Consider the following 13,749-nt stretch of genomic DNA (forward strand, 5'->3'; position numbering starts at 1 on the left):
GCCGATCTAAATGGGGTTAGGTCTCCGAAAAAACAGCCCTTAGTAAAACATGAGTCATTCCGGTATGTAGAACCGGCTTTTGTGGGAATCGGGTCTACGTAGGCGGAGCGACCCAGATTTATATTTGGCCAAAGACTTTCCAGCAACAATCCCCAAAAACTCTTTGGGGAGTTTGTGTGCTCTTACAACAACAACGACATCAACTGCTAGATAGTCCACATACAGGCTATTAACGGCACTATGAGGGACTATAACCCTCACGAAATAGAATTCTCCTTTCTGTGTTGCCGAAGAAGAGGGGCTGAACACCTTTTGCAGCTATTTTTTTTATATGTTGTCAATAACGTGAATTAATAATAAATATCCTTTTGTTTTTAATTTTGTAATGTTTTTTTTTTATAAAAACTAATTTTTCGCATAAAAAAAGTAAAACACGTGTTATCAAAAAAAAAAGAGAAGATATTTTTAATGCCTTTCAAATGACATCAAAATATTTTAAATTAATACAGTAGTTTTTTAGTTATTCCAATTAAAAGAAATTGATAAATTGATTTTTCCTCCTCGGAAAAAGAATACCGTTATGATCAGGACTAAGACCCCTATCTGCACTTATACCATTGATTATAATATTTCTGAATATTAAAAGCTTCAAATATAGGTTTTCGTTTCTGTATAGGGAAACGTCGTTCCTAAAAAAGGTAACATCAAAGACTCAAAGACTTAAATCCACTAACCTAGTACCTTTTATAGATGTCCCACTGACACCCTAAAACAGCAGATTAACACATTTTCTCCAATCAGAAACGCTTTTCAAAAGCTTCAAGCTTTTATCTACATAATCAATTTCAACACCACCGCCGTGGTGAGTAAGTCCGACGAAACACCATGCGAAAGAAAAAGCAGCAAAAGCGAGCGAGTTGTTGTATGTTGTAGTTGTTGTGGTTCAGTTCACGAAAGAATTTTGTAAAATTAACACAGAAATTTGCGGGTGCGCCGTTGTTCAGCATGAAGTGAAAACAAAGTTCATTAAATAAAAGCAAAAACGTGCTACTAAGTAAATCGATAAAATATTTATAAACGATTTAAGACTGGATTTCCAGACTATTGCGGAGCGTTTTTAATTAGTGAGTGTGTAAAGTTAATTTGCATAGAAACCGATGAACAAACGAGCGAAGGTACGAGGCAATGAACGACCAGAAAACGTGCAAAGTGCAGGCAAATCAAGTTTTGTGGTTTGCAATGTACCTATGCGCAAATAAAAATTATGGCGATGTGTGGATTATTAATTTGCTTAGTGTTAAGATGCTTTTAAACGCGAACAGCGTGGCGTAAATAAAAAGAAAGTCAGTGCTGCTTCCATCGACGCGACGCCACTTCCTCGTCTCTGTTCTCTGTCGTCTTCTTTGCTTTGTGAATCCAATTGGAGCGGGAACAGTTCGCTTGTCAATAATTATACATATGTTTATCAGCAGTGCATAGAATTGAAAATGCATACATACATACATGCAACCTAAAAAAGAAAAACATCGAAACAATAGACATATTGGTAAAAAAGTGCAGTAGGCAAGTGCAATAGGAACAGCTGGTTGTTTTGTGTCAGCTCATTGCAGCGTTGCGCTTGTTGCTGTTGTTGGTATACCATATACAAAATAGATATATTTACTAGTATAAAGTGCATTCAAGCCTTAATGAGTTTTGTTGCTGCGTCATGCATATCGTCATCTCGTGCAAGAAGTTTATGGTTGACCGGCCCTAAATGCAACTCCAGGCAACTCCACTTACGAATGCCACTTAAAAGGAAAACGTCATTGTTTTTTTGCCCACCCGTTTTTGTAAGAATTTCTCAACAATGTTCAAATGCATAGAAAATTCTCGAGTGTAAAGTGTGCTATTTCTGTCTGATTACAAAGTGTAAACGCTAAATTATGCCAAGAAATTTTAATTGGTTAAAGTAACAACTAGGAATTGTACTCTATAAAATAAGTGATTGCGCTTTTCCTAGTTTTGTTTTGTGTTTCTTTTTGTTGCAATAAACTGGTTGTTGTTGTTGTAACAGCATACAGATTCTCAAAGTTTGCTGGAGTGCAGGAGTATTTACCCAGATATAAACCTAGATTGTACCGGTAACGTATAACCGGCCTGTCGTGGGAACCATGGTTTAATAATAACAAGGTGTTGTCAGTAGCTTAACCTCTCTTTTTCGGCAGCTATATTCCAGTCACGCATTTTAAAGTAGTAGAAAAGGTACTGACTACTTAATACTTTTACTCCGTTTGTGCGTACTATTTCAGAATAAATATAGAAAAGTATATAAGCTTCGTTCCCCACGCTTTCTGGGCTGCTCCGGTAATTAGAGTGTAAGAATAAGTTACTCTCTTACAAGTGTCAAAAATGTGCCAACACGCGCCAAAAGCGCCCAGAGCGTGAGGAACGCAAAAAACCACATTTCGTACCCGGAATCAACATATCAGCTTTAAACAATGATTTTACATGCATTTATTTTACATGGCTAAGAAAATTACCAAATAACTACATTTTCTCAAAATTCTGTGATATTTTCCACTTTTGTTTTTATAAAATTTGCTTCGGATTTAACACCAACAGGTGTTATTTCAAATTGCCCTTTTGCAAATTTGTGCCCGGAAAAAAAGTCTGGGCTGTTTCGTGTACAAAGAAGACATTGACGATCCAAAAGTGGAACGTATTCGCTCTCTACTACACATTTTTCTAGCGCGAGGAACGCTTTCTGGGCTGTTTTGGGCACCCGCGGGCTCGTGTGGAACAAACCTATAATTACAGGCTTATATAATTACAGGCTTTGTGCGTATTATTTCAAAATGTAGAAAAATATATAATTACAGGCTTATAAGCCTGAATATAGTACATATGTTAGTATAGGTAGCTCCTTACAGATTAGACAAATATTGTAACTTATAAAAAAGTAAATGCCATAAAATAGGACGATTTTCTATAAGACTGAAAATGATTTTTAAAATAGATTAAAACACATAAATATCGATAATATAAAGGAATTCCTAATTTAACCATGCATCCACTCTATTCTAGAGTATCAGTAGCCTGTTTAGCTCAATATTATGACAATGCAGCAAAAGTTATTTAATATAAAAAATCGTCTTTCCATACAATTTTTGTGTACTTCTGTTTCCATTGATAACCACGATATCTTTTATTTTTTTTTACATTTTGAGGATAAAAAATATACAAATCAAGCAGTTTTAATTATTAATATCGCTCTGAAAACACCAAGTTTCTAAAAAACGCGATAAGACGAATTACTAAGATGGGGTATTTTAAATACTATTTATATTATAGTACTATAAAAATAAGGATCGGCAGCATTGAAAATAAGCATGCCGATATTGTCAAAATTACAACAAACACGTCGCTACTAACAACACCTTGTTATAATAATATATAATACGTATATTCCACTACGGTGGGAACGACTGTCACTCCTGCGACACTCCCCAAAAACTATTTGTTTCCGCGATCTAGCCCTTTTACGCTCGGGGAAATCTCTCAGACGTTGTTCGGTTATGGGGCAACATTTGCTCCGCATTCTTATGCTCAGGACGGGCCTAGATCAATCCCAGAGCCATAAACCTCCACCTGCTGCGTATGCCAGAGACGATTACACCCTAATTCCACCGCGGCCTGGTGCAACACCTGCGACGGGTGGAACTCACCGGCAGTGGAACACGTCGTTCGTTGGCCCATGCTGTATAAATCGGTCAACTTCACGGCACATCAGGGTTCACCCGAACAACACAAAACTAACTCGACTAGTTCCTCCTACAATCTGCTCGGTGACACCAGTCAAGTGAAATTCCTGCCTTGTCTGATGCCACTTTAGCGCATATTAGATTGCACGAGCTAAGTACTACGTGGGCCGGCGTTGTATTTCTTAGGCGCAACTACCAACACAGGGCAGCACCCCCTTCAGCAGCACACACAGAAAATGGCCAGCAGGCAACACAACTCTCTTACACCTCACATTGCAATCAGTCTCTCTACAATTCAACTGTAACGGACTACAGAACAATATCGAGGAGATACCGCCTTCTTGGGTCGACACGGGATATTGATAGCTGCGGTCTAACAGACGAAGGTGCACAGCGACTCAACATTGTAGAGCTGCGCCGGATGCAATGTGCGCCGTCGAGAACGCGAGCGATATGACGGAGGTGGCCTAGCGTTCATCACGTACCACACCGTGCAGTATCGTCTTATCGAAACAAACATAGGCCGGAGGGATACCATCCTAGAATGTCAGGGTATTGCTATCCGGTCATGATAGCTCGCTATATTTAATGTTTATATACCAACCGTTACCAGCTGCTCAGCCGGATATCACGCTGGAATAGGTGCGTTCCTGAGAGGGAAAACCGTATGGTATTCGGTGTTTTTAATTCAAGCATTCAAGCCTGTCGAATGAACGTAGGGGAACACACTTGGTTTAGAAGATAGACTATTCGATAATTCTGCACAATGGACGACAACGCACCCACCAGGATTATGGGCAGCTGCAGTAGCTCGCCTCACATAAAAATTGTAAATGCTAAGTAGTATGATAAACAGCATACCGTAGAAACCTATGCTGACTCTAGCAGCAGACCATTTACCCATAGCCATCTCGATCGATAAACCTGCTGACTTTGCTTCCGCGGAACGCCGTATGTGAGCGTAAATTCCGAAGGGTTGTCACTGCTGCAGTAGCCCGCGTCATTCCATTAGAGATATCGACGGGTAACTCAGCACTGAGCGGACTCCCAGCAGTCCCACTCAGGATCACTAGTAAAAAATTGAATAGTCGTAAAAATTTTCAATTCATTCAAGTTATTACGCGCACCAGATGCACAGCGCATACCAACTCATTTCCTCTTTACAGGTCTACAGAGTAAACCAGCTCTAAAGTGCTCGTAAGCTCTATAGCGCATACCAACTCTATTCCTTTTTACAGCTAACCAACTCTAGGCAATTGTGCCACCTCACTGAGCTGACTAATTTAAATGAGCTTGAGTCATTGAGTTAACTTGCGAAAATTCAATAAGTTACCCAGTCTTAATCGACACGTAAATACATGAGCGGAAGAAGTGGGAAGAGCATCTATAACTTCACCTCTGGTGTGAGCAATCTTTGGTCAATGGTGAGGTCACTACCTAACCCGACGAAGCGTGACTACAGAGTCGAAATCTCTTTCGGCGACCGCGTTTTGTCAGATCCGAAGCGATGCGCGAGCTCACGCTGCATCATCCGGCGGACAAAGCCAAACGTCAAGTGACCAGAAGTCTGCACAAACTTCCCCCTGTGAGAGAACAGCGTTGGATCTGTCAAAGGCGTTTGATACCTTCAGCCACTCCACGCTACTAGGAAGACACTGTGGCTCCCTCCCTCCCACAGCGACTCAAACACTGGCAAACTAGTTAGCTGAGTGGTCGACATTCGTCAGTAATTTTTAGAGATAAAACTAGCAAGCCAAGAAAAATTTTACAGGAGGTCCCACAGTGTGGTGTCATTTCCCCGCTACTGTTTAACTGTTATATTTCAGAGCTCGATCAAACGCCAGAGGGAGTCTCGATTGTCGAGCATAACATAATACCGTCTGGGAATGGAATTGACGACTTGTGCTCGAAAGTAAACGGTTACTTTCAAACTTTCTCGTTTCCTCACTGCAAGGAGCCTAATCCTCTCCGCTACAAAATCCTTGGCAACCCTTTTTTTATCAAGTGGACGAAGGGGGTCAGAAAACAGCTGGAAATTCAGGACGATGGCGTACAAATTCTGACGGTGAATAACCCGAAAATTCTCTGAGTTACCTTCGATAGTCTGTTCTTCTTCTCGGCACAACGCAATTATCAATAGAGTACAGAGCCGCAACAACGTCCTCAAGTCGCTGGCCGGCAGCACCTGGGGCAAAGACAAAGAAACGTTGCAGGCAACATACTAGGCAATGGGATGAACGGTTCTAAACTATCTAGCGCCTGTGTGGTCGCCGGGGACCAAGCTGTGGACGAAGCTACATACTTGCCAAAACACGGCACTCCGGACAGCCACAGGATGCCTTCTGTTGTCGCCACTACACCATCAACATGACGAGGCTCAAATGCTCCTCTTTAAGGAGCAAAACGCAATGGTCTGCAAGCAATCCCTAGTATGATGTCATCCACGTGGGCACCCGAACAGACACCTGCTTGCGGCGGAGCCCTCGCCAAGGCATGTCAGAAGGCATCTTTACAAACTGACAGACGAAGTCCAGATAGCATACTAATAGGCAATAAACGGCATTCGCAGAGTCAGTATTGACCTACACTGACTCGACCTGTTAATGCCGTTTTGGCAACACAACCACCTGTCGTGGACGAGACAGAGCTTCGTCTGCCTCGGCAGACTCGCACCACAATAGCCCAACTTCGCTTTAGCTACTGCAGCAAATTCGGATCTGAGCAGATTAGATGCAGCAGATATGCCCGGTATAGGGAAAGACACCCGACGACTCGTGGCATCTCTTCGAATGCTCCCTAAACCTCACTCAGCTAACATCTCTGTCCCTTTGGACAAACCCAATTGAAGTTGCACGCTTCCTGGGTCTCCCGTTAGCTGAGCTTGGCATCGATTGAAGGAAAAGCCGATCTAGGCATGGTTGGGTAGCCGCTTTAACAACAACAACAAACTAAATAGTCCCAATTCCCCAATAATATTTATCAGTGCCATACCAAAAATTTAATAAGTAGGTCACACTTTTTTGTGAATGACCCAGAAACTAAGTGGGCACATAAAATGATTTAGATGGCACTAAAAAGCACCGTCTTCTTTATTGGCGCTGTAACCGCCTAAGCGATTTTGGTGGAGTCCAAAACAGCACGCCCGTCGTTTCTCTTCTGTGCCAACTGATGCCAATTAGAAATGACTAGTGAAGGCTCTAAAAAGCACCAAAATAGCACTATAATTTTGATCAGTATTTGGTAAAGTGGTTCAGCTAGCGTGACCAACATCGAAGACTGTATCAAACAGGCCGAGTTGGCGAATATCTATGCAGGCGAATAAAAAACTCTTCGAAAACCTTCACATGAGAGGACACCGCCCTCCATCTATGTATGTACATATTTATGTAGATGCTCAGCTGAAAGAAAGTTCTCATGTAAACAGGAGACACGCTGGGCCAAGTTAGTTCCGGTTATTACATTAACACAGCTCTGACAGAATTAAATGAGATTCTTATATGCCACACATCTGCCTATTTACCTCTTGCAGTGTCCTTTATACCATACTTATCCGTATGACACGTAGACTGAAAGAATCAGATGGGGAAGGTAACTAAACAGTCCATTTGAATCCACTACAGTTTTAGGCATTCTGACTCCACTTTGTTCAAAAAATTTTTAGCCAGAGCTATATTTTATCAAAAAAATTACTCCGGTTCGTCATTGGTATTGTCGCTGTTGGAGTTGTGAGCAACCCATTGAAACTACTGAAATACATAAACCCGGCGTCACTTGAATATGTACACATATTTTCCTCAAGATCCAAGCTTATATCTGGCCTTGCTGCCATCAGAGAAACGTCTTTTTGATCTCATTTTGAAGAATGATTAATTTCGAAGAAGACTGGTGGAAATGAAGAATACACTTTGATTATTTGGGATTTTGTTATTAAAATTGCACTTAAGACGTTTTTAAGAATTTAAAGGATAATTAGACCTATAACACAGCAAGAATGGGTGACGCGGACGCAATTTCAACTGCAAAAATGCATAAATAGAGGGCTTCACGAATCCAGGACTTTACAGGCGATCTGTTGGAAATAAATGTGAAGGAAATTAATACGAAGCCGGCTCACAGCTTAGCATGAAAAGAAGCCAGAACACAAAAGCTTGACGGAAATAACAAATGTCCTTTATTTTCGAGATAGTGGACTCACTTACGAATAATTCATGCAAAAAAAGTATTAAGGTATGCTAGGAAAATTACGCACCGATTCGCTACTGCAGGAGCTGTAAAAACGAGTATAACGAAGCATAGTCGTAATGTTTTCGCAGTTCGTCCTATTCCCAGGACCTAAACTTAATGGAAAATATTTGGAATTGGATATTTTGCAAAGTTTGGTTGTTCTTTCCGGCGATTAAAGTGGTAAGCAGCGAGATATTCTTGATTTTTCAAAGGGCCTCTAGAATTTTCTTCCGGATAGGGATTTTTTCCATACAATGGACTTAAGGAGCGTTATATAGTAGAATTAAAATGGATTGTATGTTTTGATAAAACGTGGAATAAAATCCAAAGTAATAGAAGTGTTTTCTCCATTTTCACCACATTTCTTTGAAATTGATCATTCTTCAATATGAGATCAAAAAGATAGTTTTCTGATGACCAAAAATCCAGCTCAGATCTGAGGAAACAATGTGTACCTATTCAAGTGAAGCGTGGTGTATGTTATGCCGTTAATACGCACCGAAAACACATTTCGATGGCCCTGTGTAGAACTTCTTGTGAATCCCCTTATATTATGCAGTTAGTTTATTCCATACCGCCCCTTCCCCCATTTCGTGGACAACACCAATAACCAAATAACTGATTTGTTAAACAAAATAAAGGCAAAGAAAAGTCACAATACGACAACGTTCCTTTTTTAAACACACGATTACTAATAAACAAACCTATTCGTACATTCATCCATACATACAATTGCTCGCGAATAATCTATTCCAGCCCACTCGTGCACTAAAAAGCGTCTCTTGCTAACAACAAAGAAATCAACATTGCGCATCAACAACTGTACAAATACAACAACCGATTTGGTTAGCACTCAAATGCATTTGTAGTATAACCAGCAACAAAAACTCTTGAATTAGCCTTAGGTGTATGCTAGTATGTGCAGGTATGTATGTATGTATGGCAGGTGGTGAATCATACGAAGACGCGAAAAATTTTACTGACTCGGTAATGATTTCGTTCTGCTACGAATAGCCAACGATTGTGTGCGTGCACTTGCGAGAGATCTGCGTGCAGTTATGTGAATAAAAGTAGCAGCACGTTTCAAGCATTAAACGGTTCGAAGTTTTTCTTCTAGACAACATTTCCAAAGTACTTCTGTCCTGGATCTATTAAGCAGACTTGTAAGATCTGTATACCGTTTTGGACCCCAAAAGGTTCTAGCTTTCGGCAATTCATCAGTCTTATCATTGTAATCGATGTTGCTACTTCCGGAAACCGAGACAAGAGAGACAGTAGTTGATTGAGACGCTGAGTTCCAGTCCATTTTACATTTTTTAACCAGTGTAGATTTGGTAAATGGTATTACGAAGATGGGCCGCCTGGCTGTCAGAATATATTTTCGCTGTTTTTGCACCCGACTTTATTACCTACGATTTTACAAGCTTTAATGATTCCTACAACTTGCGCTTGGAAGATGCTTGTATCCGTTTCTAATCGTAGTAGTCCGGGCCTCTATATAGAGGTAGCCTCATTATCGGCCACTCGATTTCTTCTCCATTCTCATCTAGATAGAGATTGTCTACCATATAGTCTGCCGTCCTTCCTAATTTATTTATTTATTCATGTATTTACATACCATTAATGATCAACCCATGCCTGAAGTGTCTAGGCCTCAAAAAGCTACTAAAAACTCTCTCAGTTTAACGTCCGATTTCACATCCATTTATTTCAGTGTAATATGCTCTGTAGCCTTTCTGTCTACGAATTTCGACATTGAAGTTTGCTGTCCCGCGCAACTCCGAATATCTTGTCACCCAGCGTCTTTAGTTTGAATTGTAGTAATTTGTTTTTATTTGTAAATATGTAGAATAATTTCTGTTGCCTGGGTTTACATTTAGACCGCTTCTCGTAGTCCAAGCATGTGACCTATTTCTAGATATGTATGTATTTTCATATGGCTAGGTCGATTCTTTTTTTTAATAGTCGTATGGTCTTTTCGCATCTGAAACGAGATTTAAGCCTGTCCGTTTTTAAATGAAAAAATTATCCTTTCACAAAATTAATTATTTTTAACCTTTTCTTAAAATTTTTGCATTACAAAATGACTAACGTTTAGTTTATAAAATTTGTTTTTTTTTTTATTTATCCATAGTATTTTTTGCAAATAGTATATCTATATTGTAAAACTGATAGAATTAAAACTATAATATGACCGAGAAGCATATTTGATATTTATAAAAAAAGACTTGTATGGAATTTCTTTCAAGTTTGGTCTTCCATTCTAAACTCGTTGTGAAATATCCAAAACTTAACCGAGCGATCAGCTGTTAAAAGATACGACAAATATACTCCAGTGCTGTCGAAATAAGATGCGCTTAGCGAACAGTTCTCAAGAAAATTATAAAAAATCGCCTCAGAAACTTTAAATGCACTGAAATTCACTAATAATAATAATAATAATAATAATAGATTGGCGCTTACACATATGTTAGTTTTTGGCCGAGCTTCTCCTCCGACTTGTGGCGTGCACCTTGATATTGTCACACAAAGCGGAGGGACCTACAGTTTTACGCCGACTCCGAACGGCGATTGTATTTTTATGAGAAGCTGTTTTTCATGGCAGAAATACACGGAGGTTTGCCATTGCCTGCCGACGGACGACCGCTGTTAAGAAAAAACCTTTTTTCTGTAGAAAAAACCTTTTTCACTAATACTTTCACAAAAATCATTGTATCGCAACACCAACTGTGGCAAAGTTTGAAAGATCCAATAGTTTTTTCTGTGCAAACATTTAAGCGATTTCATATGTAAATGTATGTACATATGTATGTGGCCAGGCTTGACCATAAGTTTCTGCATATGACTTCAGATCAGGGACCGAATATAACAGTTAAATTTAATATTTATAGTTTCGTTCCTCAAATTTTCTGGATAAAACCTGTAAAACTGTCAGAAAGCAAAATTACTCTCAGAGAAAGAGAGAAAAACCAAAAAGTACGATAAAAACTGCCAAACCGACAGCTAAATTGGCGACCTGCTAAATTATACGCAAATATACCGTCAAATTAACAAAAATACTTACAAAACTTGATATATCTTCGCTACGATATATTTAATAAGGTAAAAATGCAGATGTACTTTTGTTTTGCTTATTCAACTTTCAAATCTTTGGAACAGCTGATGGGTTGACACTTTACAAGATTTGACCAGGTATATTTTCTTCGGGTAAAATCTTGCAACTTCTGACTAAGAGAGGACCGATTTTGCTCTCCCAGTTTTCCCCTACTTTTATTTTAAAAATTCATACAATAAAATATATAAAAATTCATACAATAAAATATATTTATAAATTCATACAATAAAATATATTTATAAATTCATACAATAAAATATAAATACAAGACTCGTGGCACTGGTTTCGAGGCCTTCGGCCAAGGGACAGAGAACCGAGTACGGGAACGCTTTCTGCAACTCCTTGCATGTTAGGGAACGCAGCTTATTTTATTATCTTTTCGTTCAAATTTAATCGTTGTTTCGTGATTTATTTTTTCCCGATCTAAATCTTTTGTGATCTAAAATATATAATCTGCAAATAACGGTTAAAATATGATAAAAAGATATATATATATATTTATATATACATATATTAAAAAACTTTCCAATGATCTAAAAATAAAAATCTTGATATTTAACACTTATTTTCGGCCCCTGTATGCCGCTTGGTTCGCCCACACTGGCAACAAATAAAAAAAAAATAAATTTGGTATGACATGAAGCTGCTATTTTTCTAAACCCAACTGTATGGCAAAACGCATATTACTAACAAAAGACCAGCGCAACAAACGCAATAACTGCTGCAGAGCCAAACACGTAAACGATTGTTAACCATTCAAAGTATTCTGATTAAGCAAACGGAACAGTTCGAGTGTTACAGTGGCGGTAGCAGCAAATAAAGTAATACAAAAAAAAAAAACTAAATAAGTATGTGCATACTTATAGTAATGTATATACGTATAAAAATATGATTGTATGTTTAATATTTCAAATTTGAATTTGTTTAGTGCTGAGTAGGTATACATTTTTTGTCTACTTTATGTGTGGCCAAACATTGGGTAATAAATAATCACAACAACTATACATAGCAATATTAACTGTGTTAAATACATATGTGCTCAATGCAAACAGAGAAAGATAATGCAAAAATAAGTCACAAAGGTAAACGTGAATATGTATTAAAAGGCAGTACAAAAAAAAAAAACAAAAAAAACAACTTCAGTATGAGTGCGTGAGGTGGACTTGAATGCGTTGTTTGCCCCTTAAAAAAAGGGTTTGCATCTTTCGAAATGAAAAAAATAAAAATAAAAAATTGGCTTTCCATCAGCTCTGAAAGAGTCAAGTGAAATACAGAAAAAGCTACTTGCTCTACGGTACATAATATGTATATCATATAATCAAAAAAAGTGTAAATGTGTGGAAAAGTGTTCCAAAAGTCAGCGACAAACAAACCACTCTACGAAAAATATTTGCGAAATGTGCAAAAGTTATACATAAGTGCTTTAAAAATCTAAACTACATAGTACATACATACATATGTCTGTATGTATATGTAGGTATGAATTTATGTGTGCATACACAACTCACCAGAAAAAAAAAGTCATTTTCCTTTTCTTCAACGACGTCAATTTGTATTTCTTAGGTTTTACTTTGTGTTTGCATTTAATTTATTTACATATTTCTTCTCTCTATTTGGTCTATAAAAAGACACCATTCCATTGTTTGGGCCACACTTTTATTATTTCTTATCTAAGTGAAAGTACGTTGGCCAAGTTCAAGGATACGCACGTAGAGCGCGCGATAGAACAACAACAGTGGCAATAGCAACAGCGGCAGCAACTAAAAAAAAAAAAAAAACAAAACAACAAAAACGAATAAGTGCACATTGGTGAAAGATTTTCTCACCATAACGAAAGCAACAACAACAAATAGCAAATACATTAACTTCATTACTGAACGCAACAAGAGCGCACTTGGAATTTTCACCGGACAGTGAACCAAAAACAACCTAAAATCAATTTTCACCCTCCCCCAGCCACCTACATATGTACGTCAGCACCGACAACCCCTTGAAAATACAGAGTTGAAAACAACAACACTTAAGTGCATATACACTTACAAAAATTTGTTGCTTTTGTATACATATGTACGTTTGTTAAAACTGTTTGCGAATTTAGCTCGCGTCAAATAACTGTGCTTTTTTAATACATACTTAGTATTATGTAGTAGTCAGCCTTCTCGGTTGATTGTGTGTGCGCGCGCGTTTGTTTTGCATTGCCCACGTGGGCGGGAGGCCAAACAATACTTAACACAGGATCATTCAACTTACACATTACACAGCAGCAGCAGCAGCAGCAGCAGTAAAAAAATAAACACATTTTCAACAAGTAGATATTTTATTCCTTTGGAGGAATTAACTCACACAAACAACGCACACACACTCTTTCGCATTTCCAACCCCGCCCAAGAGTGCCGTCATTGCCACCGGTGCAGTTGGCAATCAGCCGTCTTCGCTTTGCAAACAAAACAAAAAAAAACAACAAACTTAAACACTGTTGGAGGTCAGCTGCTGCGGAGGAGCAAGTAAATTGCGTCGCAAAATTTTCTCTCACCCGATCGCTGAGACGTTGCACATATATAGAAAACGCGAAAAAAGCCCGAAAAAGGTGAGTGAACGACATGTCTCTGTAGAATGTCTGTAACTGCGAATTTAGCAGTGTAGTCATTTACATTAGGGTGCAACACT

The 13,749-nt window shown here is 38.6% G+C and overlaps 1 protein-coding gene across 1 annotated transcript in view; it reads left to right on the forward strand.

The window, feature by feature from the left end:
* The first annotated feature begins 872 nt into the window (after window positions 1-872).
* Window positions 873-13,749, forward strand: part of LOC118737827 (segmentation protein cap'n'collar) — a 93,643-nt gene continuing 80,766 nt past the window's right edge. Inside the window, exons 1-2 of the mRNA XM_036468606.1 lie at window positions 873-1,124; window positions 13,039-13,669. The gene's annotated coding sequence lies outside the window, so the exon portion shown is untranslated. The remainder of the gene's footprint in view (window positions 1,125-13,038; window positions 13,670-13,749) is intronic.

The sequence above is a fragment of the Rhagoletis pomonella genome, unplaced genomic scaffold (genome assembly GCF_013731165.1).
Source record: "Rhagoletis pomonella isolate Grant_MI unplaced genomic scaffold, Rhpom_1.0 Rhpom_scaffold_00004, whole genome shotgun sequence".
Taxonomy (NCBI): Eukaryota; Metazoa; Arthropoda; class Insecta; order Diptera; family Tephritidae; genus Rhagoletis; species Rhagoletis pomonella.